Source organism: Podarcis pityusensis, assembly GCF_964106645.2.
Source record: "Podarcis pityusensis genome assembly, chromosome: 4".
NCBI lineage: Eukaryota > Metazoa > Chordata > Lepidosauria > Squamata > Lacertidae > Podarcis > Podarcis pityusensis.
The window spans coordinates 92,268,794-92,293,044 of NC_138027.1; the positions used below are offsets into that span (position 1 = coordinate 92,268,794).

The 24,251-nt window shown below is 42.0% G+C and overlaps 1 protein-coding gene across 1 annotated transcript in view; it reads right to left on the reverse strand.

The window, feature by feature from the left end:
* LOC308476382 (uncharacterized protein) overlaps nucleotides 1-24,251 on the reverse strand; it is a gene marked incomplete at both ends in the record, with an annotated part of 67,014 nt that overhangs the window by 40,481 nt on the left and 2,282 nt on the right. The window lies entirely within an intron of this gene.

Sequence of the window (24,251 nt, forward strand, 5' to 3'; positions counted from 1 at the left end):
AATCCCTTATGAATACACAGTGGAAGTGACGAACAGGTTTAAGGATTTAGATTTGGTGGAAAGGGTGCCTGTCGAACTATGGATAGAGGCTCGTAACATTGTACAGGAGGCAACAATGAAAACCATCCCAATGAAAAGGAAATGCAAGAAAGCAAAGTGGCTGTTCAACGAGGCCTTACAAATAGCGGAGGAGAGAAGGCAAGCAAAATGCGAGGGAGATAGTGAAAGATACAGGAAATTGAATGCAGATTTCCAAAGAATAGCAAGGAGAGACAAGAAGGCCTTCTTAAACGAACAATGCAAACAATAGAGGAAAACAACAGAATGGGAAGAACCAGAGATCTGTTCAAGAAAATTGGAGATATGAAAGGAACATTTCGTACAAAGATTACCATAATAAAGGACAAAAGTGGTAAGGACCTAACAGAAGCAGAAGACATCAAGAAGAGGTGGCAAGAATACACAGAGGAATTATACCAGAAAGATATGGATGTCTTGTACACCCCAGGTAGTGTGGTTGCTGACCTTGAGCCAGACATCCTGGAAAGTGAAGTCAAATGGGCCTTAGAAAGCACTGCAAATAACAAGGCCAGTGGAAGTGATGGTATTCCAGCTGAACTATTTAAAATTTTAAAAGATGATGCTGTTAAGGTGCTACCCTCAATATGCCAGCAAATTTGGAAAACTCAGCAGTGGCCAGAAGATGGGAGAAGATCAGTCTACATCCCAATCTCAAAGAAGGGCAGTGCCAAAGAATGCTCCAACTACCGCACAATTGCACTCATTTCACACGCTATCAAGGTTATGCTTAAAATTCTACAAGGAAGGCTCAAGCAGTATGTGGATCGAGAACTCCCAGAAGTGCAAGCTGGATTTAGAAGAGGCAGAGGAACCAGAGACCAATTTGCAAACATGCGCTGGATTATGGAGAAAGCTAGAGAGTTCCAGAAAGACATCTACTTCTGCTTCATTGACTATGCAAAAGCCTTTGACTGTGTCGACCACAGCAAACTATGGCAAGTTCTTAAAGAAATGGGAGTGCCTGATCACCTCATCTGTCTCCTGAGAAATCTCTATGTGGGAGAAGAAGCTACAGTTAGAACTGGATATGAAACAACTGATTGGTTCAAAATTGGAAAAGGAGTACAACAAGGCTGTATTTTGTCTCCCTGCTTATTTAATTTATATGCAGAATGCATCATGCGAAAGGCTGGGCTGGATGAATCCCAAGCTGGAGTTAAGATTGCCGGAAGAAATATCAACAACCTCAGATATGCAGATGACACAACCTTGATGGCAGAAAGTGAGGAGGAATTAAAGAACCTTTTAATGAGGGTGAAAGAGGAGAGCGCAAAATATGGTCTGAAGCTCAACATCAAAAAAACGAAGATCATGGCCACTGGTCCCATCACCTCCTGGCAAATAGAAGGGGAAGAAATGGAGGCAGTGAGAGATTTTACTTTCTTGGGCTCCATGATCACTGCAGGTGGTGACAGCAGCCACGAAATTAAAAGACGCCTGCTTCTTGGGAGAAGGGCAATGACAGGCCTAGACAGCATCTTGAGAAGTAGAGACGTCACCTTGCCAACAAAGGTCCGTATAGTTAAAGCCATGGTTTTCCCAGTAGTGATGTATGGAAGTGAGAGCTGGACCATAAAGAAGGCTTATCGCCGAAGAATTGATGCTTTTGAATTATGGTGCTGGAGGAGACTCTTGAGAGTTCCATGGACTGCAAGAAGATCAAACGCATCCATTCTTAAGGAAATCAGCCCTAAGTGCTCACTGGAAGGACAGATCGTGAAGCTGAGGCTCCTGTACTTTGGCCACCTCATGAGAAGAGAAGACTCCCTGGAGAAGACACTGGTGCTGGGAAAGATGGAGGGCACAAGGAGAAGGGGGCGACAGAGGACGAGATGGTTGGATAGTGTTTTCGAGGTTACCAGCATGAGTTTGACCAAACTGCGGGAGGTAGTGGAGGACAGAGGTGCCTGGCGTGCTCTGGTCCATGGGGTCACGAAGAGTCGGACACGACTAAACGACTAAACAACAACAACATAGGGAAGTTTTTTAATGTTTACTGTTTTATTACCTTTTTATATGTTTTGGAAGCCGCCCAGAGTGGCTAGAGCAACCCAGGCAGATGGATGTGGTATAAATACAGTGGTACCTCGGGTTACATATGCTTCAGGTTACATATGCTTCAGGTTACAGATGCTTCAGGTTACAGACTCCGCTAACCCAGAAATAGTGCTTCAGGTTAAGAAATTTGCTTCTGAGAACAGAAATCGTGATCCGGCGGCGCGGCGACAGCAGGAGGCCCCATTAGCTAAAGTGGTGCTTCAGGTTAAAAACAGTTTCAGTTTAAGAACGGACCTCCGGAACGAATTAAGTACTTAACCTGAGGTACCACTGTAGTACAATTGTTGTTACAGAACAGGGCACCCCTATTTTCATCGGAGAAATGTTGGAGGGTATGCTTTTGTCCTCACCTCAGTTTTGACTACGGGCTCCTCACACAGCTCCTGACTCACGACAGTGTGTTGCCCATCGCTGAGTTCTGACTAAAAGATTTTATGCAGCCACTGCTGGCGGGGACATTTTGGGACCCAAAATATCCAACACCACTAAATTCTGGTGTACTTTTTAACATAATAGTGTAAACAGGGATCAACATACAAACACTGAGAAGCCTTTCCCCACGCCCCACTACTTTATATGGAAACAACTGGAAAAACCTCTGTGATTGAGGCTACCAACATGGCGCCTTTTTGTACAACAAACCCGTCTGAGGTCATTCTTACTTCTACTTTACTACTACTTTACTACTGCTTTACTACTACTTTACTACTGCTTTACTACCGCTTGACTACTACTTTACTGCCATTTTACTACTGCTTTACTACTAATTCACTACTGTTTTACTATCATTTTACTAAGACTGTACCACAATTTTACTACTACTTTACTACTACTTTAAAGCTATTTTACTACTATTCCACCACTCAAAAATGGTGCCAAATGGATGCAAATGCTCCCCTGCGAGGTTTGGCGGTCGAAACGGAAGGGTTTTTATCACAGGAAAAGAAATTAACCCTCAACAACTTAACCGGTATAAAAAGATTTTTTTGAAAAAATCCCTAAGCCACGGGCTCACAATTTCAGCAATAATCTGACTTTCAGGAATTCACTCAAAAATGGTGCCAAACGGTTGCAAATGCTCCCCTGAGAGGTTTGGCGGTCGAAACAGAAGGCTTTTTATCACAGGACAAGAAATCAGCCCTCAACAACTTCACCGGCAGTATTAGATTTTTTTGGAAAAACCTCTAAGCCCCGGGGTCACAATTACAGCAAAAATCTGACTTTCGGCAACTCACTGAAAAATGGTGCCAAACGGTTGCAAATGATCTCCTGAGAGGTTTGGCGGTCGAAACAGAAGGCTTTTTATCACAGGAAAAGAAATCAGCCCTCAACAACGTCACCGGCTGAAAAAGATTTTTTTTGAAAAATCCCTAGGCCCCTGGGTCACAATTTCAGCAAAAATCTGACTTTCGGCAATTCACTCAAAACTGGTGCCAAACGGTTGCAAATGCTCCTCTGAAAGGTTTGCCGGCCGAAACAGAAGGCTTTTTACATTGGTCAAGAAATCAGCCCTCAACAACTTCACCGGCAGCAAAAGATTTTTTTCTAAAAATCCCTAAGCCCCGGGGTCACAATTTCAGCAAAAATCTGACTTTCGGCAACTCACTCAAAAATCGTGCCAAATAGTTGCAAATGCTCCCCTGAGAGGTTTTGCGGTCGAAACAGAAGGCTTTTTTATCACAGGACAAGAAATCAGCCCTCAACAACTTCACCGGCAGTATTAGATTTTTTTGAAAAAATCCAAAGAGAGCCAGTGTGGTGTAGTAGTTCAGAGCTGTGGACTCGTAATTTGGGGAACCGGGTTCGCGTCTCCGCTCCTCCACCTGCAGCTGCTTGGTGACCTTGGGCCAGTCACACTTCTCTGAAGTCTCTCAGCCCCACTCACCTCACAGAGTGTATGTTGTGGGGGAGGAAGGGAAAGGAGATTGTGAGCCGCTTTGAGACTCCTTAAAAAGGGAGTGAAAGGTGGGATATCAAATCCAAACTCTTCTTCTTCTTCTTCCTAAGCCCCGGGGTCACAATTTCAGCAAAAATCTGACTTTCGGCAATTCACTCAAAAATGGTGCCAAACGGTTGGAAATGCTCCTCTGAAAGGTTTCCCGGTTGAAACAGAAGGCTTTTTATAATAGCTCAAGAAATCAGCCCTCAACAACTTCACCGGCAGCAAAAGATTTTTTTGAAAAAATCCCAAAGCCCCGTGGTCACAATTTCAGCAAAAATCTGACTTTCGGCAATTCACTGAAAAATGGTGCCAAACGGTTGCAAATGATCTCCTGAGAGGTTTGGCGGTCGAAACAGAAGGCTTTTTATCACAGGACAAGAAATCACCCCTCAACAACGTCACCGGCAGAATTTTTTTTTCCCCGAAAAATCCCTAGGCCCCTGGGTCACAATTTCAGCCAAAATCTGACTTTCGGCAATTCACTCAAAAATGGTGCCAAACGGTTGTAAATGCTACCCTTAGAGGTTTGGCGGTTGAAACAGAAGGCTTTTTATCACAGGACAAGAAATCAGCCCTCAACAACTTCACCGGCAGAAAAAGTGTTTTTTTGAGAAAATCCCTAAACCCCGGGGTCAGAATTTCATCAAAAATCTGGCTTTCGGCAATTCACTCAAAAATGGTGCCAAACGGTGGCAAATGCTCCCCTGAGAGGTTTGGCGGTCGAAACAGAATGCTTTTTATCACAGCACAAGAAATCAGTCCTCAACAACTTCACCGGCAGAAAAAGATTTTTTTGAAAAAATCTCTAAGCCCCGGGGTCACAATTTCATAAAAAATCTGAAGTTCTCCAATTCACTCAAAAATGGTGCCAAACGGTTGCAAATGCTCCTCTGAAAGGTTTGCCGGTTCGAAACAGAAGGCTTTTTATCACAGTACAAGAAATCAGTCCTCAAAAACTTCACCGGCAGAAAAAGATTTTTTTGAAAAAATCGCTAAGCCCCGGGGTCACAATTTCAGCAAAAATCTGACTTTCGGCAATTCACTCAAAAATGGTGCCAAACAGTTGCAAATGCTCCTCTGAGAGGTTTGGCTGTCGAAACAGAAGGCTTTTTATCACAGGACAAGAAATCAGCCGTCAACAACTTCACCGGCAGAAAAAGTGTTTTTTTGAGAAAATCCCTAAGCCCAGGGGTCAAAATTTCAGCAAAAACCTGACTTTCGGCAATTCACTCGAAAATGGTGCCAAACCGTTGCAAATGCTCCTCTGAAAGGTTTGCCGGTCGAAAAAGAAGGCTTTTTATCACAGGACAAGAAATCAGCCCTCAACAACGTCACCGGCAGAATTTTTTTTTTTCCGAAAAATCCCTAGGCCCCTGGGTCACAATTTCAGCCAAAATCTGACTTTCGGCAATTCACTCAAAAATGGTGCCAAACGGTTGTAAATGCTACCCTTAGAGGTTTGGCGGTTGAAACAGAAGGCTTTTTATCACAGGACAAGAAATCAGCCCTCAACAACTTCACCGGCAGAAAAAGTGTTTTTTTGAGAAAATCCCTAAGCCCCGGGGTCAGAATTTCATCAAAAATCTGAAGTTCTCCAATTCACTCAAAAATGGTGCCAAACGGTTGCAAATGCTCCCCTGAAAGGTTTTCCGGTCGAAACAGAAGGCTTTTTATCACAGGACAAGAAATCAGCCCTCAACAACTTCACCGGCAGAAAAATGTTTTTTTGACAAAATCCCTAAGCCCCGGGGTCAAAATTTCAGCAAAAATCTGACTTTTGGCAATTCATTCAAAAATGGTGCCAAACGGTTGCAAATGCTCTCCTGAGAGGTTTGGCCGTCGAAACAGAAGGCTTTTTATCACAGGACAAGAAATCAGCCCTCAACAAGTTCACTGACAGAAAAAGATTTTTTTGAAAAAATCTCTAATCCCCGGAGTCACAATATCATAAAATATCTGACTTTTCGCAATTCACTCAAAAATGGTTCCAAACGGTTGCAAATGCTCCCCTGAAAGGTTTGCCGGTCGAAACAGAAGGCTTTTTATAACAGGACAAGGAATCAGCCCTCAATAATTTTACCGGCAGGAAAAGATTTTTTTGAAAAAATCCCTAGGCCCCGGCGTCACAATTTCAACAAAAATCTGACTTTCGGCAATTCACTTAAAAATGGTGCCAAACGGTTGCAAATGCTCCCCTGAGACGATTGGCGGTCGAAACAGAAGGCTTTTTATCACATCACAAGAAATCAGCCCTCAACAACTTCACCGGCAGAAAAAGCTTTTTTTGAAAAAAAACCCTAAGCCCAGGGGTCAAAATTTCAGCAAAAATCTGACTTTCGGCAATTCACTCAAAAATCGTTCCAAACGGTTGTAAATGCTACCCTTAGAGGTTTGGCGGTTGAAACAGAAAGCTTTTTATCACAGGACAAGAAATCAGCCCTCAACAACTTCACCGGCAGAAAAAGTGTTTTTTAGAGAAAATCCCTAACCCCCGGGGTCACAATTTCATCAAAAATCTGGTTTTCGGCAATTCACTCAAAAATAGTGCCAAACGGTGGCAAATGCTCCCCTGAGAGGTTTGGCGGTCGAAACAGAATGCTTTTTACCACAGCACAAGAAATCGGCCCTCAACAAATTGACCGGCAGAAAAAGATTTTTTTGAAAAAATCTCTAAGCCCCGGGGTCACAATTTCATAAAAAATCTGATGTTCTCCACTTCACTCGAAGATGGTGCCAAACGGTTGCAAATGCTCCTCTGAAAGGTTTGCCGGTTCGAAACAGAAGGCTTTTTATCACAGTACAAGAAATCAGTCCTCAACAACTTCACCGGCAGAAAAAGATTTTTTTGAAAAAATCCCTAAGCCCAGGGGTCAAAATTTCAGCAAAAACCTGACTTTCAGCAATTCACTCAAAAATGGTGCCAAACGGTTGCAAATGCTCCTCTGAAAGGTTTGCCGGTTCGAAACAGAAGCCTTTTTTTCACAGGACAAGAAATCTGCCCTCAACAACTTAACCAGCAGAAAAAGATTTTTTTGAAAAAATACCTAAGCCCTGGGGTCAGAATTTCAGCAAAAATCTGCCTTTCGGCAATTCACTCAAAAATGGTGCCAAACGGTTGCAAATGCTCCACCGAAAGGTTTGGTGGTCGAAACAGAAGGCTTTTTATCACAGGACAAGAAATCAGCCCTCAACAACTTCACTGGCAGAAAAAGATTTTTTTGAAAAAATCTCTAATCCCCAGAGTCAGAATTTCATAAAATATCTGACTTTTCGCAATTCACTCAAAAATGGTTCCAAACGGTTGCAAATGCTCCCCTGAAAGGTTTGCCGGTCGAAACAGAAGGCTTTTTATAACAGGACAAGGAATCAGCCCTCAACAACTTCACCGGCAGAAAAAGATTTTTTTGAAAAAATCTATAAGCCCCGGGGTCACAATTTCATAAAAAAATTTGAAGTTCTCCAATTCACTCAAAAATTGTGCCAAACGGTTGCAAATGCTCTCCTGAGAGGTTTGGCGGTCAAAACAGAAGGCTTTTTATAACAGGACGAGAAATCAGACCTCAACAACTTAACCGACAGAAAAAGATCTTTTTGAAAAAATTCCCAAGCCACGGGGTCAGAATTTCGTCAAAAATCTGAAGTTCTCCAATTCACTCAAAAATGGTGCCAAACGGTTGCAAATGCTCCTCTGAAAGGTTTGCCGGTCGAAACAGAAGGCTTTTTATCACATCACAAGAAATCAGCCCTCAACAAGTTAACCGGGAGAAAAAGATTTTTTTGAAAAAATCCCTAAGCCCAGGGGTCAAAATTTCAGCAAAAACCTGACTTTCGGCAATTCACTCGAAAATGGTGCCAAACGGTTGCAAATGCTCCTCTGAAAGTTTTGCCGGTCGAAAAAGAAGGCTTTTTATCACAGGACAAGAAATCAGCCATCAACAACTTCACCGGCAGAAAAAGATTATTTTGAAAAAATCCCTAAGCCCCGGGGTCACGATTTCAGCAAAAATCTGACTTTCGGCAATTCACTCAAAAATCGTTCCAAACGGTTGTAAATGCTACCCTTAGAGGTTTGGCGGTTGAAACAGAAGGCCTTTTATCACAGGACAAGAAATCAGCCCTCAACAACTTCACCGGCAGAAAAAGTGTTTTTTAGAGAAAATAACTAACCCCCGGGGTCACAATTTCATCAAAAATCTGGTTTTCGGTAATTCACTCAATAATGGTGCCAAACGGTGGCAAATGCTCCCCTGAGAGGTTTGGCGGTCGAAACAGAATGCTTTTTACCACAGCACAAGAAATCGGCCCTCAATAAATTGACCGGCAGAAAAAGATTTTTTTGAAAAAATCTCTAAGCCCCGGGGTCACAATTTCATAAAAAATCTGAAGTTCTCCAATTCACTCAAAAATGGTGCCAAACGGTTGCAAATGCTCCTCTGAAAGGTTTGCCGGTTCGAAACAGAAGGCTTTTTTTCACAGGACAAGAAATCTGCCCTCAACAACTTAACCAGCAGAAAAAGATTTTTTTGAAAAAATACCTAAGCCCTGGGGTCAGAATTTCAGCAAAAATCTGCCTTTCGGCAATTCACTCAAAAATGGTGCCAAACGGTTGCAAATGCTCCACCTAAAGGTTTGGTGGTCGAAACAGAAGGCTTTTTATCACAGGACAAGAAATCAGCCCTCAACAACTTCACTGGCAGAAAAAGATTTTTTTGAAAAAATCTCTAATCCCCGGAGTCACAATTTCATAAAATATCTGACTTTTCGCAATTCACTCAAAAATGGTTCCAAACGGTTGCAAATGCTCCCCTGAAAGGTTTGCCGGTCGAAACAGAAGGCTTTTTATAACAGGACAAGGAATCAGCCCTCAACAACTTCACCGCCAGAAAAAGATTTTTTTGAAAAAATCTATAATCCCCGGGGTCACAATTTCATAAAAAAATTTGAAGTTCTCCAATTCACTCAAAAATTGTGCCAAACGGTTGCAAATGCTCTCCTGAGAGGTTTGGTGGTCGAAACAGAAGGCTTTTTATTACAGGACAAGAAATCAGCCCTCAACAACTTCACCGGCAAAAAAAGATTTTTTTGAAAAAATCCCTAAGCCCTGGGGTCAGAATTTCAGCAAAAATCTGCCTTTCGGCAATTCACTCAAAAATGGTGCCAAACGGTTGCAAATGCTCCTCTGAAAGGTTTGCCGGTCGAAAAAGAAGGCTTTTTATCACAGGACAAGAAATCACCCCTCAACAACGTCACCGGCAGAATTTTTTTTTTTCCGAAAAATCCCTAGGCCCCTGGGTCACAATTTCAGCCAAAATCTGACTTTCGGCAATTCACTCGAAAATGGTGCCAAACGGTTGTAAATGCTACCCTTAGAGGTTTGGCGGTTGAAACAGAAGGCTTTTTATCACAGGACAAGAAATCAGCCCTCAACAACTTCACCGGCAGAAAAAGTGTTTTTTTGAGAAAATCCCTAAACCCCGGGGTCAGAATTTCATCAAAAATCTGGCTTTCGGCAATTCACTCAAAAATGGTGCCAAACGGTGGCAAATGCTCCCCTGAGAGGTTTGGCTGTCGAAAAAGAAGGCTTTTTATCACAGGACAAGAAATCAGCCCTCAACAACTTCACCGGCAGAAAAAGATTATTTTGAAAAAATCCCTAAGCACCGGGGTCACGATTTCAGCAAAAATCTGACTTTCGGCAATTCACTCAAAAATCGTTCCAAACGGTTGTAAATGCTACCCTTAGAGGTTTGGCGGTTGAAACAGAAGGCTTTTTATCACAGGACAAGAAATCAGCCCTCAACAACTTCACCAGCAGAAAAAGTGTTTTTTAGAGAAAATCCCTAACCCCCGGGGTCACAATTTCATCAAAAATCTGGTTTTCGGCAATTCACTCAAAAATAGTGCCAAACGGTGGCAAATGCTCCCCTGAGAGGTTTGGCTGTCGAAAAAGAATGCTTTTTATCACAGGACAAGAAATCAGCCCTCAACAACTTCACCGGCAGAAAAAGATTATTTTGAAAAAATCCCTAAGCACCGGGGTCACGATTTCAGCAAAAATCTGACTTTCGGCAATTCACTCAAAAATCGTTCCAAACGGTTGTAAATGCTACCCTTAGAGGTTTGGCGGTTGAAACAGAAGGCTTTTTATCACAGGACAAGAAATCAGCCCTCAACAACTTCACCGGCAGAAAAAGTGTTTTTTAGAGAAAATCCCTAACCCCCGGGGTCACAATTTCATCAAAAATCTGGTTTTCGGCAATTCACTCAAAAATAGTGCCAAACGGTGGCAAATGCTCCCCTGAGAGGTTTGGCGGTCGAAACAGAATGCTTTTTACCACAGCACAAGAAATCGGCCCTCAACAAATTGACCGGCAGAAAAAGATTTTTTTGAAAAAATCTCTAAGCCCCGGGGTCACAATTTCATAAAAAATCTGATGTTCTCCTCTTCACTCGAAGATGGTGCCAAACGGTTGCAAATGCTCCTCTGAAAGGTTTGCCGGTTCGAAACAGAAGGCTTTTTATCACAGTACAAGAAATCAGTCCTCAACAACTTCACCAGCAGAAAAAGATTTTTTTGAAAAAATCCCTAAGCCCCGGGGTCACAATTTCAGCAAAAATCTGACTTTCGGCAATTCACTCGAAGATGGTGCCAAACGGTTGCAAATGCTCCTCTGAGAGGTTTGGCTGTCGAAACAGAAGGCTTTTTATCACAGGACAAGAAATCAGCCCTCAACAAGTTAACCGGGAGAAAAAGATTTTTTTGAAAAAATCCCTAAGCCCAGGGGTCAAAATTTCAGCAAAAACCTGACTTTCAGCAATTCACTCGAAAATGGTGCCAAACGGTTGCAAATGCTCCTCTGAAAGGTTTGCCGGTCGAAAAAGAAGGCTTTTTATCACAGGACAAGAAATCAGCCATCAACAACTTCACCAGCAGAAAAAGATTATTTTGAAAAAATCCCTAAGCCCCGGGGTCACGATTTCAGCAAAAATCTGACTTTCGGCAATTCACTCAAAAATCGTTCCAAACGGTTGTAAATTCTACCCTTAGAGGTTTGGCGGTTGAAACAGAAGGCCTTTTATCACAGGACAAGAAATCAGCCCTCAACAACTTCACCGGCAGAAAAAGTGTTTTTTAGAGAAAATCCCTAACCCCCGGGGTCACAATTTCATCAAAAATCTGGTTTTCGGCTATTCACTCAAAAATGGTGCCAAACGGTGGCAAATGCTCCCCTGAGAGGTTTGGCGGTCGAAACAGAATGCTTTTTACCACAGCACAAGAAATCGGCCCTCAACAAATTCACCGGCAGAAAAAGATTTTTTTGAAAAAATCTCTAAGCCCCGGGGTCACAATTTCATAAAAAATCTGAAGTTCTCCAATTCACTCAAAAATGGTGCCAAACGGTTGCAAATGCTCCTCTGAAAGGTTTGCCGGTTCGAAACAGAAGCCTTTTTTTCACAGGACAAGAAATCTGCCCTCAACAACTTAACCAGCAGAAAAAGATTTTTTTGAAAAAATACCTAAGCCCTGGGGTCAGAATTTCAGCAAAAATCTGCCTTTCGGCAATTCACTCAAAAATGGTGCCAAACGGTTGCAAATGCTCCACCGAAAGGTTTGGTGGTCGAAACAGAAGGCTTTTTATCACAGGACAAGAAATCAGCCCTCAACAACTTCACTGGCAGAAAAAGATTTTTTTGAAAAAATCTCTAATCCCCGGAGTCAGAATTTCATAAAATATCTGACTTTTCGCAATTCACTCAAAAATGGTTCCAAACGGTTGCAAATGCTCCCCTGAAAGGTTTGCCGGTCGAAACAGAAGGCTTTTTATAACAGGACAAGGAATCAGCCCTCAACAACTTCACCGGCAGAAAAAGATTTTTTTGAAAAAATCTATAAGCCCCGGGGTCACAATTTCATAAAAAAATTTGAAGTTCTCCAATTCACTCAAAAATTGTGCCAAACGGTTGCAAATGCTCTCCTGAGAGGTTTGGCGGTCAAAACAGAAGGCTTTTTATAACAGGACGAGAAATCAGACCTCAACAACTTAACCGACAGAAAAAGATCTTTTTGAAAAAATTCCCAAGCCACGGGGTCAGAATTTCGTCAAAAATCTGAAGTTCTCCAATTCACTCAAAAATGGTGCCAAACGGTTGCAAATGCTCCTCTGAAAGGTTTGCCGGTCGAAATAGAAGGCTTTTTATCACATCACAAGAAATCAGCCCTCAACAAGTTAACCGGGAGAAAAAGATTTTTTTGAAAAAATCCCTAAGCCCAGGGGTCAAAATTTCAGCAAAAACCTGACTTTCGGCAATTCACTCGAAAATGGTGCCAAACGGTTGCAAATGCTCCTCTGAAAGGTTTGCCGGTCGAAAAAGAAGGCTTTTTATCACAGGACAAGAAATCAGCCATCAACAACTTCACCGGCAGAAAAAGATTATTTTGAAAAAATCCCTAAGCCCCGGGGTCACGATTTCAGCAAAAATCTGACTTTCGGCAATTCACTCAAAAATCGTTCCAAACGGTTGTAAATGCTACCCTTAGAGGTTTGGCGGTTGAAACAGAAGGCCTTTTATCACAGGACAAGAAATCAGCCCTCAACAACTTCACCGGCAGAAAAAGTGTTTTTTAGAGAAAATAACTAACCCCCGGGGTCACAATTTCATCAAAAATCTGGTTTTCGGCAATTCACTCAAAAATGGTGCCAAACGGTGGCAAATGCTCCCCTGAGAGGTTTGGCGGTCGAAACAGAATGCTTTTTACCACAGCACAAGAAATCGGCCCTCAACAAATTGACCGGCAGAAAAAGATTTTTTTGAAAAAATCTCTAAGCCCCGGGGTCACAATTTCATAAAAAATCTGAAGTTCTCCAATTCACTCAAAAATGGTGCCAAACGGTTGCAAATGCTCCTCTGAAAGGTTTGCCGGTTCGAAACAGAAGGCTTTTTTTCACAGGACAAGAAATCTGCCCTCAACAACTTAACCAGCAGAAAAAGATTTTTTTGAAAAAATACCTAAGCCCTGGGGTCAGAATTTCAGCAAAAATCTGCCTTTCGGCAATTCACTCAAAAATGGTGCCAAACGGTTGCAAATGCTCCACCTAAAGGTTTGGTGGTCGAAACAGAAGGCTTTTTATCACAGGACAAGAAATCAGCCCTCAACAACTTCACTGGCAGAAAAAGATTTTTTTGAAAAAATCTCTAATCCCCGGAGTCACAATTTCATAAAATATCTGACTTTTCGCAATTCACTCAAAAATGGTTCCAAACGGTTGCAAATGCTCCCCTGAAAGGTTTGCCGGTCGAAACAGAAGGCTTTTTATAACAGGACAAGGAATCAGCCCTCAACAACTTCACCGGCAGAAAAAGATTTTTTTGAAAAAATCTATAAGCCCCGGGGTCACAATTTCATAAAAAAATTTGAAGTTCTCCAATTCACTCAAAAATTGTGCCAAACGGTTGCAAATGCTCTCCTGAGAGGTTTGGTGGTCGAAACAGAAGGCTTTTTATTACAGGACAAGAAATCAGCCCTCAACAACTTCACCGGCAAAAAAAGATTTTTTTGAAAAAATCCCTAAGCCCTGGGGTCAGAATTTCCGCAAAAATCTGCCTTTCGGCAATTCACTCAAAAATGGTGCCAAACGGTTGCAAATGCTCCACCGAAAGGTTTGGTGGTCGAAACAGAAGGCTTTTTATAACAGTACAAGGAATCAGCCCTCAACAATTTCACCGGCAGGAAAAGATTTTTTTGAAAAAATCTCTAATCCCCAGAGTCACAATTTCATAAAATATCTGACTTTTCGCAATTCACTCGAAAATGGTGCCAAACGGTGGCAAATGCTCCCCTGAGAGGTTTGGCGGTCGAAACAGAAGGCTTTTTATCACAGGACAAGAAATCAGCCCTCAACAACTTCATTGGCAGAAAAGGATTTTTTTGAATATATCCCTAAGCCCCGGGGTCACAATTTCATAAAAAATCTGAAGTTCTCTAATTAACTCAAAAATGGTGCCAAACGGTTGCAAATGCTCTCCTGAGAGGTTTGGCGGTCGAAACAGAAGGCTTTTATCACAGGAAACGAAATCAGCCCTCAACAACTTCACCGGCAGAAAAATATTTTTTTGAAAAAATCCCTAAGCCCCGGGTTCACAATTTCAGCAAATATCTGACTTTCGGCAATTCACTCAAAAATGGTGCCAAACGGTTGTAAATGCTTCCCTGAGAGGTTTGGCGGTCGAAACAGAAGGCTTTTTATCACAGGACAAAAAATTAGCCCTCGTCAACTTAACCAGCAGGAAAAGATTTGTTTGAAAAAATCCCTAAGCCCCGGGGTCAAAATTTCAGCAAAAATCTGGCTTTCGGCAATTCACTCAAAAATGGTGCCAAACGGTGGCAAATGCTCCCCTGAGAGGTTTGCCGGTCGAAACAGAATGCTTTTTATCACAGCACAAGAAATCAGCCCTCAACAACTTAACTGGCAGAAAAAGATTTTTTTGAAAAAATTCCCAAGCCCCGGGGTCACAATTTCATCAAAAATCTGACTTTTGGCAATTCACTCGAAAATGGTGCAAAAAGGTTGCAAATGCTCCCCTGAGAGGTTTGGCGGTCGAAACAGAATGCTTTTTATCACAGGACAAGAAATCAGCCCTCAACAACTTCACTGGCAGAAAAAGATTTTTTTTAATATATCCCTAAGCCCCGGGGTCACAATTTCATAAAAAATCTGAAGTTCTCTAATTCACTCAAAAATGGTGCCAAACGGTTGGAAATGCTCCCCTGAGAGGTTTGGCGATTGAAACAGAACGCTTTTTATCACAGGACAAGAAATCAGCCCTCAACAACTTCACTGGCAGAAAAAGATTTTTTTGAAAAAATCTCTAATCCCCGGGGTCACAATTTCATAAAATATCTGACTTTTGGCAATTCACTCAAAAATGGTGCCAAACGGTTGCAAATGCTCGCCTGAAAGGTTTGCCGGTAGAAACAGAAGGCTTTTTATCACAGGACAAAAAATCAGCCCTCGACAACTTAACCAGCAGAAAATGATTTTTTTGAAAAAATCCCTAAGCCCCGGGGTCACAATTTCATAAAATATCTGACTTTCGGCAATTCACTCAAAAATGGTGCCAAACGGTTGCAAATGGTCCCCTGAGAGGTTTGGCGGTCGAAACAGAATGCTTTTTATCACAGGACAAGAAATCAGCCCTCAACAACTTCACTGGCAGAAAAAGATTTTTTTAAAAAAAATCTGTATTCCCCGGGGTCACAATTTCATAAAATATCTGACTTTTGGCAATTCACTCGAAAATGGTGCGAAACGGTTGCAAATGCTCCCGTGAGAGGTTTGTCGCTCGAAAAAGAAGGCTTTTTATCACAGCAAAAGAAATCAGACCTCGACAAGTTAACCGGGAGAAAAAGACTTCTTTGAGAAAATGCCGAAGCCCGAGGGTCACAATTTCAGCAAAAATCTGATTTTCGGCAATTCAGGCAAAAATGGTGCTGAACGGTTGCAAATGCTCCCCTGAGATGTTTGCCGGGCGAAACAGAATGCTTTTTATCACAGGACAAGAAATCAGCCCTCAACAACCTTACCGGCAGAAAAAGATTTTTTTGAAAAAATCCCTAAGGGGTTACAATTTCATATAAAATCTGACTTTCGGCAATTCACTCAAAAATGGTGCCAAACGGTTGCAAATTCTCCCCTGAGAGGTTTGGCGGTCGAAACAGAAGGGTTTTTATCACCGCACAAGAAATCAGCCCTCAACAACTTCACTGGCAGAAAAAGAGTTTTTTGAAAAAATTCCCAAGCCCCGGGGTCAAAATTTCATCAAAAATCTGGCTTTCCGCAATTCACTCAATATCAAAACCTTTATTGCATTAGCATACAGCCATAGCAAAATAAGACAAAAATACTAGAGACAAGCAACCAAACAAAATTCAAAGCGATATTACTGGCGTAATGACATTTAAATTACCCTAAGACAATAATGTAAAGATTTAGTTGCCAGCGCCAAGAATCCAAAATGCGGATGTATATAAAACATAAAATGGCCCCAAAATAGGCTCGGCACATTGGGTTGAAAAAGTAATAAAAAGAATTAAAACAGGTCCAGGTCTAGGACACACTACCCAATCAGAGTAGCCCTGAGTTTCAGAGCCTGCACTATAAAGATTGCCACCCCACGTGAAATTTGGGGATTTGCGTCCACAAGAAGCGATTTCAAACAGTCTTCCTTAGATGTAATGGTGGACGGGATCAAGAGGAGGAGCTTAGGAGGAGCTTAGGTCTTATTGGCTCATAAATAGGGCAGTAGAAAAAGAAATGTATGAAGTCCTCTACTTCATTCATTGTGCATGGACATAAACGCTGAGTAATAGGGGTCTTAGAGTAAATCCCCTGCAGGAAGGCCGTGGGTATAGAATGGAAACGGGCCATAGTAAATGCTCTTCTCAAATTGGGCTCCGTCAGGTCTATCAAGTAGTTGGCAAGTGATCTTACCACTTTCACTTTAGGGAGCCACATGGAGAGGCGAGCTGCAATGGACTGTGCCCGGTCCATGGCCTCGTCTCTTGTAAGAATCCAGGCCCGGATTTTATGTTGGTCCCAAGATGACAGCGTGTCGAGATCTGGGAGGGAGTAGCGTGCAGTAATAGTCTCCATGGCCTTGGACCATTTGTTGGTATGAGAACAAGTTAAAAAGGCTTGCCTAGCTAGTAGGGAACCTGGGGCATTGATTAATTTACAGTAAAAACTAATGATTCTAATGTGGGCTCTCGCAACAATGGAGGGGAGGCCCAGTTCTGTTCTTAACTGTGCAGCAACTGAACCCTTGGGGAGGCCCAGTATCTTTCGTGCAAAAGAGTTTTGCAGAATCTCCAGCCATTGTAGTGTTTTTAAATTCCACCCCCAGATTTCAACCCCATACAGTAACATCGGGAGGACTTTGCTGATAAATGCTTTTCTGATTGGTGGAACCAACTGGCCGCCTTTTGCATAGAAGAATTTCTCCAAGGCTTTGATGGTTCTACGGGCAGCCAGGATGGTCATATTTAGGTGAGCTGACCAGCTAAGCCCATGCTGAAAAGTGATACCCAAATACTTGAATGCTGAACAATATTCAATAGAGTGGCCCTCAAAATTCCAGAAAGGCTTCCGAGTTTTCGTGCCAAAAGTAAGAATTTTGGTTTTGGCGAAATTGATTTTGAGGGAGTTGGTATCACAATATGTCATGAGCCCTCTGAGCATGTTGTTTAAGCCCTGCTAGGTTAAAGACAGTATCACCATGTCGTCCGCATAGAGTAATATGGGGATCTTGAGCTGTTGTAAAGAGGGGGCAGATTGATTTAGGGCCTTCATGGTTGTAACGATGTCATTGATGTAGAAATTGAATAGAAAAGGGGCCAAGAGGCAGCCCTGTTTGACCCCTTTATTCAGAGGGAAAGGATCAGATAGAGCTCCCAGAGGGCCGAATTTTACTCTGGCCGATATGTCATTATGAATTTCCATAAGAAGGTGGAGGAGTCTCTTATCTATGTTAGTGTAACTAAGCTTCTGCCATAGCCTATCTCTGGGGATGGAGTCAAAAGCGGAGGTCAGGTCCACAAAAGCCGCGTGTAGTTTGCAGTTGAACCTGTTTAGGTATTTATCAATCAGGGTAAATAGAACAAGACATTGGCCAGATGTGCTGTGACCTTTACGGAAGCCAGCCTGTTCCGGGTGGAATAGCTTTGTTTCTTCTGCCCACTCGATTAATTTCTCTAGCAAGAATCTAGAGTAGACCTTGTATGATATGTCCAGCAGGCTGATAGGTCGATAGTTACGCGGATCTTGCGGATCCCCCTTTTTATGTATTGGGATGACTATGCTCTGTTTCCAATTAGGTGGAATCTTAAGAGTAGCATTAATAGTAGTAAAGAGAGATGCTAAAATAGGGGCCCACCATGTCTGGTTCGACAAGAATACCTCGGCAATTCACTCAAAAATCGTGCCAAACTGTTGCAAATGATCCCGTGACAGGTTTTGCGGTCGAAACAGAAGGCTTTTTATCACCGCACAAGAAATCAGCCCTCAACAACTTCACTGGCAGAAAAAGAGTTTTTTGAATATATCCCTAAGCCCCGGGGTCACAATTTCATAAAAAATCTGAAGTTCTCTAATTCACTCGAAAATGGTGCCAAACGGTTGCAAATGCTCCCCTGAGAGGTTTGCTTGTCGAAACAGAAGGCTTATTATCAAAGGACAAGAAATGAGCCCTCAACAACTTCACCGGCAGAAAAAGATTTTTTTGAAAAAATCTCTAAGCCCCGGGGTCACAATTTGATCAAAAATCTGACTTTCGGCAATTCACTCAAAAATGGTGACAAACGGTTGCAAATGCTCCCCTGAAAGGTTTGCCGGTCGAAACAGAAGGCTTTTTATCACCGGACAAGAAATCAGCCCTCAACAACTTCATCGGCAGAAAAAGATTTTTTTGAAACATTTCCCAAGCCCCGGGGTCAGAATTTCATATAAAATCTGAAGTTCTCCAATTCACTCAAAAATGGTGCCAAACGGTTGCAAATGCTCCCCTGAGAGTTTTTGCGGTCGAAACAGAAGGAAGTTTATCACAGGGAAAGAAATCAGCCCTCGACAAGTTAACCGGGAGAAAAAGATTTTTTTGAAAAAATCCCTAAGCCCCGGCGTCGCAATTTCAGCAAAAATCTGACTTTCGGCAATTCATTCAAAAATGCTGCCAAACGGTTGCAAATTCTCCTCTGAGAGGTTTGGCGGTCGAAACAGAAGGCTTTTTATCACAGGAAAAGAAATCAGACCTCGACAACTTAACCAGCAGAAAAAGATTTTTTTGAAAAAATCCCTAAGGGTTACAATTTCAGCAAAAATCTGACCTTCGGCAATTCACTCAAAAATGGTGACAAACGGTTGCAAATGCTCCCCTGAAAGGTTTGCTGGTCGAAACAGAAGGCTTTTTATCACAGGACAGGAAATCAGCCCTCAATAACTTCACCAGCATAAAAAAATTTTTTTGAAAAAATTCCCAAGCCGCGGGGTCGGAATTTCATATAAACTCTGAAGTTCTTTAATTCACTCAAAAATGGTGCCAAACGGTTGCAAATGCTCCCGTGAGAGGTTTGGCGGTCGAAACAGAAGGCTTTTTATCACAGGAAAAGAAATCAGCCCTCGACCAGTTAACCAGGAGAAAAAGTTTTTTTGAAAAAATGCCTAAGCCCGAGGGTCACAATTTCATAAAAAATCTGAAGTTCTCCAATTCACTCAAAAATGGTGCCAAACGGTTGCAAATGCTCCTCTGAAAGGTTTGCCGGTCGAAACAGAAGGCTTATTATCACAGGACAAGAAATCAGCCCTCAACAACCTTACCGACAGAAAGAGACTTTTTTTGAAAAAATCTCTAAGCCCCGGGGTCACAATTTCATCAAAAATCTGACTTTCAGCAATTCACTCAAAAATGCTGACAAACGGTTGCAAATGCTCCCCTGAAAGGTTTGCTGGTCGAAACAGAAGGCTTTTTATCACAGGACAAGAAATCAGACCTCGACAACTTCACCAGCATAAAAAAAATTTTTTGAAAAAATTCCCAAGCCCCGGGGTCGGAATTTCATATAAAATCTGAAGTTCTTTAATTCACTCAAAAATGGTGCCAAACGGTTGCAAATGCTCCCGTGAGAGGTTTGGCGGTCGAAACAGAAGGCTTTTTATCACAGAAAAAGAAAACGGCCCTCGACCAGTTAACCAGGAGAAAAAGATTTTTTTGAAAAAATGCCTAAGCCCGAGGGTCACAATTTCATAAAAAATCTGAAGTTCTCCAATTCACTCAAAAATGGTGCCAAACGGTTGCAAATGCTCCCCTGAAAGGTTTGCCGATCGAAACAGAAGGCTTTTTATCACCGGACAAGAAATCAGCCCTCAACAACTTCACCGGCAGAAAAAGATTTTTTTGAAAAAATTCCCAAGCCCCGGGGTCAGAATTTCATATGAAATCTGAATTTCTCCAATTAACTCAAAAATGGTGCCAAACGGTTGCAAATGCTCCTCTGAAAGGTTTGCCGGTCGAAACAGAAGGCTTATTATCACAGGACAAGAAATCAGCCCTCAACAACCTTACCGACAGAAAGAGACTTTTTTTGAAAAAATCTCTAAGCCCTGGGGTCACAATTTCATCAAAAATCTGACTTTCGGCAATTCACTCAAAAATGCTGCCAAACGGTTGCAAATTCACCTCTGAGAGGTTTGGCGGTCGAAACAGAAGTCTTTTTATCACAGCACAAGAAATCAGCCCTCAACAACTTAACCGGCAGAAAAGGATTTTTTTGAAAAAATCCCTAAGGGCTTACAATTTCAAATAAAATCTGACTTTCGGCAAATCACTCAAAAATGGTGACAAACGGTTGCAAATGCACCCGTGAGAGGTTTTGCGGTCGAAAGAAAAGGCTTTTTATCACTGGACAAGAAATCAGCCCTCAACAACTTCACCGGCAGAAAAAGATTTTTTTGAAAAAATGCCTAAGCCCCGGGGTCAGAATTTCATATAAAATCTGAAGTTTTCCAATTCACTCAAAAATGGTGCCAAATGGTTGCAAATGCTCCCCTGGGAGTTTTTGCGGTCGAAACAGAAGGCTTTTTATAGTAGGACAAGAAATCATCCCTCAACAACTTCACCGGCAGAAAACGATTTTTTGAAAAAATCCCTAAACCCCGGGGTCACAATTTCAGCAAAAATCTGAAGTTCTCCAATTCACTCAAAAATGCTGCCAAATAGTTGCAAATGATCCCGTGAGAGTTTTTGCGGTCGAAACAGAAGGCTTTTTGTCACAGGAAAAGAAATCAGCCCTCGACAAGTTTACCGGGAGAAAAATATTTTTTTTATAAAAATGCCTAAGCCCGAGGGTCACAATTTCAGCAAAAATCTGACTTTTGGCAATTCACTCGAAAATGGTGCCAAACGGTTGCAAATGCTCCCCCGAGAGGTTTGTCGCTCGAAACAGAAGGCTTTTTATCACAGCAAAAGAAATCAGCCCTCGACAAGTTAACTGGGAGAAAAAGATTTCTTTGAAAAAATGCCTAAGCCCGAGGATCACAATTTCAGCAAAAATCTGACTTTTGGTAATTCACTCGAAAATGATGCCAAACGGTTGCAAATGCTCCCCTGAGAGGTTTGCCGGTCGAAACTGTCAGCATCGCCCTAGAGCCAGTGCACCAACTGGACTCTTGCACCTCAACCCCGACTGGGCTAGGCGAGCTGGGTAGCACCTCCAGAGACCTCCTTCTCACAGGAAACGGTCACAGTGCTGTGGACTCACAGCTCAGAGCTGAGAGCACCGGATTCACTGTCTCAATAATACAGTCGTTGCGCAGCAGAGTTTTGCAGAGTCTTGCAGAGTATAAACCACTCGGAGAGCAGCTCTGTAGAATATCTTCCTTTTATTCTATAACTACAACTATGATACAAAGCTATATACAGAGCTGAATATTCTAAGCATAAATCAGTGCTACACTGAGAGTCTGCAGCTGCTCTAACAGCAATCTTATCTCTAGGATCTCCAACACTCTCACTCTCTCCGATACACTGACTGACTGACTCTCTCTCACACACACACAGATATGTTGCTGGGCAGAATAAGTAGATAGGCAGGACACGCCTCCTTCTCTCTGGAGAGTCAGCAGAGACCATCAGGAGATGATCAGGAGATTCTTGTGTATGGGAGGGGTGAAATCTCCTCAGAAACAGAAGGCTTATTATCACAGGACAAGAAATCAGCCCTCAACAACTTCACCGGCAGAAAAAGATTTTTTTGAAAAAATCTCTAAGCCCCGGGGTCACAATTTGATCAAAAATCTGACTTTCGGCAATTCAATCAAAAATGCTGCCAAACGGTTGCAAATTCTCCTCTGAGAGGTTTGGAGGTCGAAACAGAAGGGTTTTTATCTCAGAAAGAAATCAGCCCTCGACAACTTAATCGGCAGAAAAAGATTTTTTTGAAAAAAATCCCTATTTCATCAAATATCTGACTTTCGGCCATTCACTCAAAAATGGTGCCTACTGAAGAAGGTAGGAAAAACCACTGGGCCGGTAAGATATAATCTAAGTCAAATCCCGTATTTTGACTACTGGCTCCTCACACAGCTCCTGACTCACGACAGTGTGTTGCCCATCGCTCTGTTCTGACTAAAGGATTTTATGCAGCCACTGCTGGCGGGGACATTTTGGGACCCAAAATATCCAACGCCACTAAATTCTGGTGTACTTTTTAACATAATAGTTTAAACAGGGATCAACATACAAACACTGAGAAGCCATTCCCCCCGCCCCAGTACTTTATACGGAAACAACTGGAAAAACCTCTGTGATTGAGGCTACCAACATGGCGCCTTTTTGTACAACGAACACTTCTGAGTTCATTCTTACTCCTGCTTTACTACTGTTTTACTATTACTTTACTACTACTTTAGTACCATTTCACTACTGCTTTACTACTGCTTCACTACTACTTTACTACCGCTTTGCTACTACTTTTCTACCATTTTGCTACTACTTTACTATCATTTAACTACTACCTTACTACTGCTTTACTACCATTTTACTACTACTTTACTACTACTTTACTACCATTTAACTACTACCTTGCTGCTGCTTTACTACCATTTTACTACTATCTTACTATCATTTTACTACTACTATTTTTCTACAATTTTACTACAACTTTACTACTACTTTAAAGCTATTTTACTACTATTCCATCACTTTACTATTGGAACATTTTACTACCGCTTTACTACTACTTTACTACTATCTTACTGCTATTTCACTACTGCCTTCCTACCATTTTACTACTATTTTACTACTGCGTTACTACTACTTTAATGCTATTTTACTGCTTCTATTCCACCACTTTACTATTGTTTTACCATTACTTAATTGCTACTTCACTACTGGTTTACTATTGCTTTACTACCACTTTACTTCCACTTTACTACTGCTACTTTATTACTTATAGTACTTTACTATTTATACCCCTATTTATACAGTAGACCTTCCTGAACAATGGCATGCCTGTCTATAGTAACAAATAGTATTGTACCTATTTTATTAATTGTATATAGTGCCCTTCATCCGTAGATTTAAGGTTGGTTTACAACTTAAAAATGCAAGGTAAAAAACACAAAATACACAATAAAAACAAGAACAAGAACAAACCAATAAGCCTCCTCCCTCAACCTCTCCTTTGGCTTGTCCTTCACTCATGACTTCTCTCTTGTTCCTTGATCTTAACTTCCCCACTTTTGCAAACCTTCCAGTTGTCCCTAATTTTGCCGGGACAGTCCCAGATTTATTGAAGCTGTCCTGGTTTTTGATGTTATCCTGCTTTTCCTTAGGACGTCCCTATGTTCATGGGAGAAATGTTGGATGGTATGGAGTTATACATAGAATAGAATGATAGAATGATCTCGATACGAATCCAAGGCAGACCTTTTCACATCACAGTAATCCAAGTTTATGCACCAACTACTGGTGCTGAAGAAACTGAAATTGACCAATTCTATGAAGACTAACAACACCTTATAGAAGTGACACCAAAGAAGGATGTTCTTCTCATTATAGGGGATTGGAATGCTAAAGTAGGGAGGCAAGAGATAAAAGGAACAACTGGCAAGTTTGGCCTTGGAGATCAAAACAAAGCAGGGCAAAGGCTAATAGAGTTCTGTCAAGAGAACAAGCTGGTCATCACAAACACGCTTTTCCAACAACACAAGAGACGACTCTACACATGGACATCACCAGATGGGCAGCATCGAAATCAGATTGATTATATTCTCTGCAGCCAAAGATGGAGAAGCTCTATACAGTCAGCAAAAACTGTCGGACTCTTAAGCCTCTGTCAGAGGTAACTGGCCACTCTCCAGGCACCAGGCTTAAGATCCTTGTTGACCTCCCCGTCTGCGTCTCCCGGCAGGATACAGGCAAGGTCACAATCGGCGATCCCACTCAGCGTGAGAGGGACACACCATTTCTCCCTCCTCCCTGCTTCCCTCAGGGAGGGGAAAGAGACAGACAGAAATCTATTTACATGTCTTTATTTCTGTCATTGCAGCAGTACAGAGAAACACATCTGCACTCTCCAGTGTCCTACAGAAGAGAGAGATAGACTCCTCCCCTGTACTTC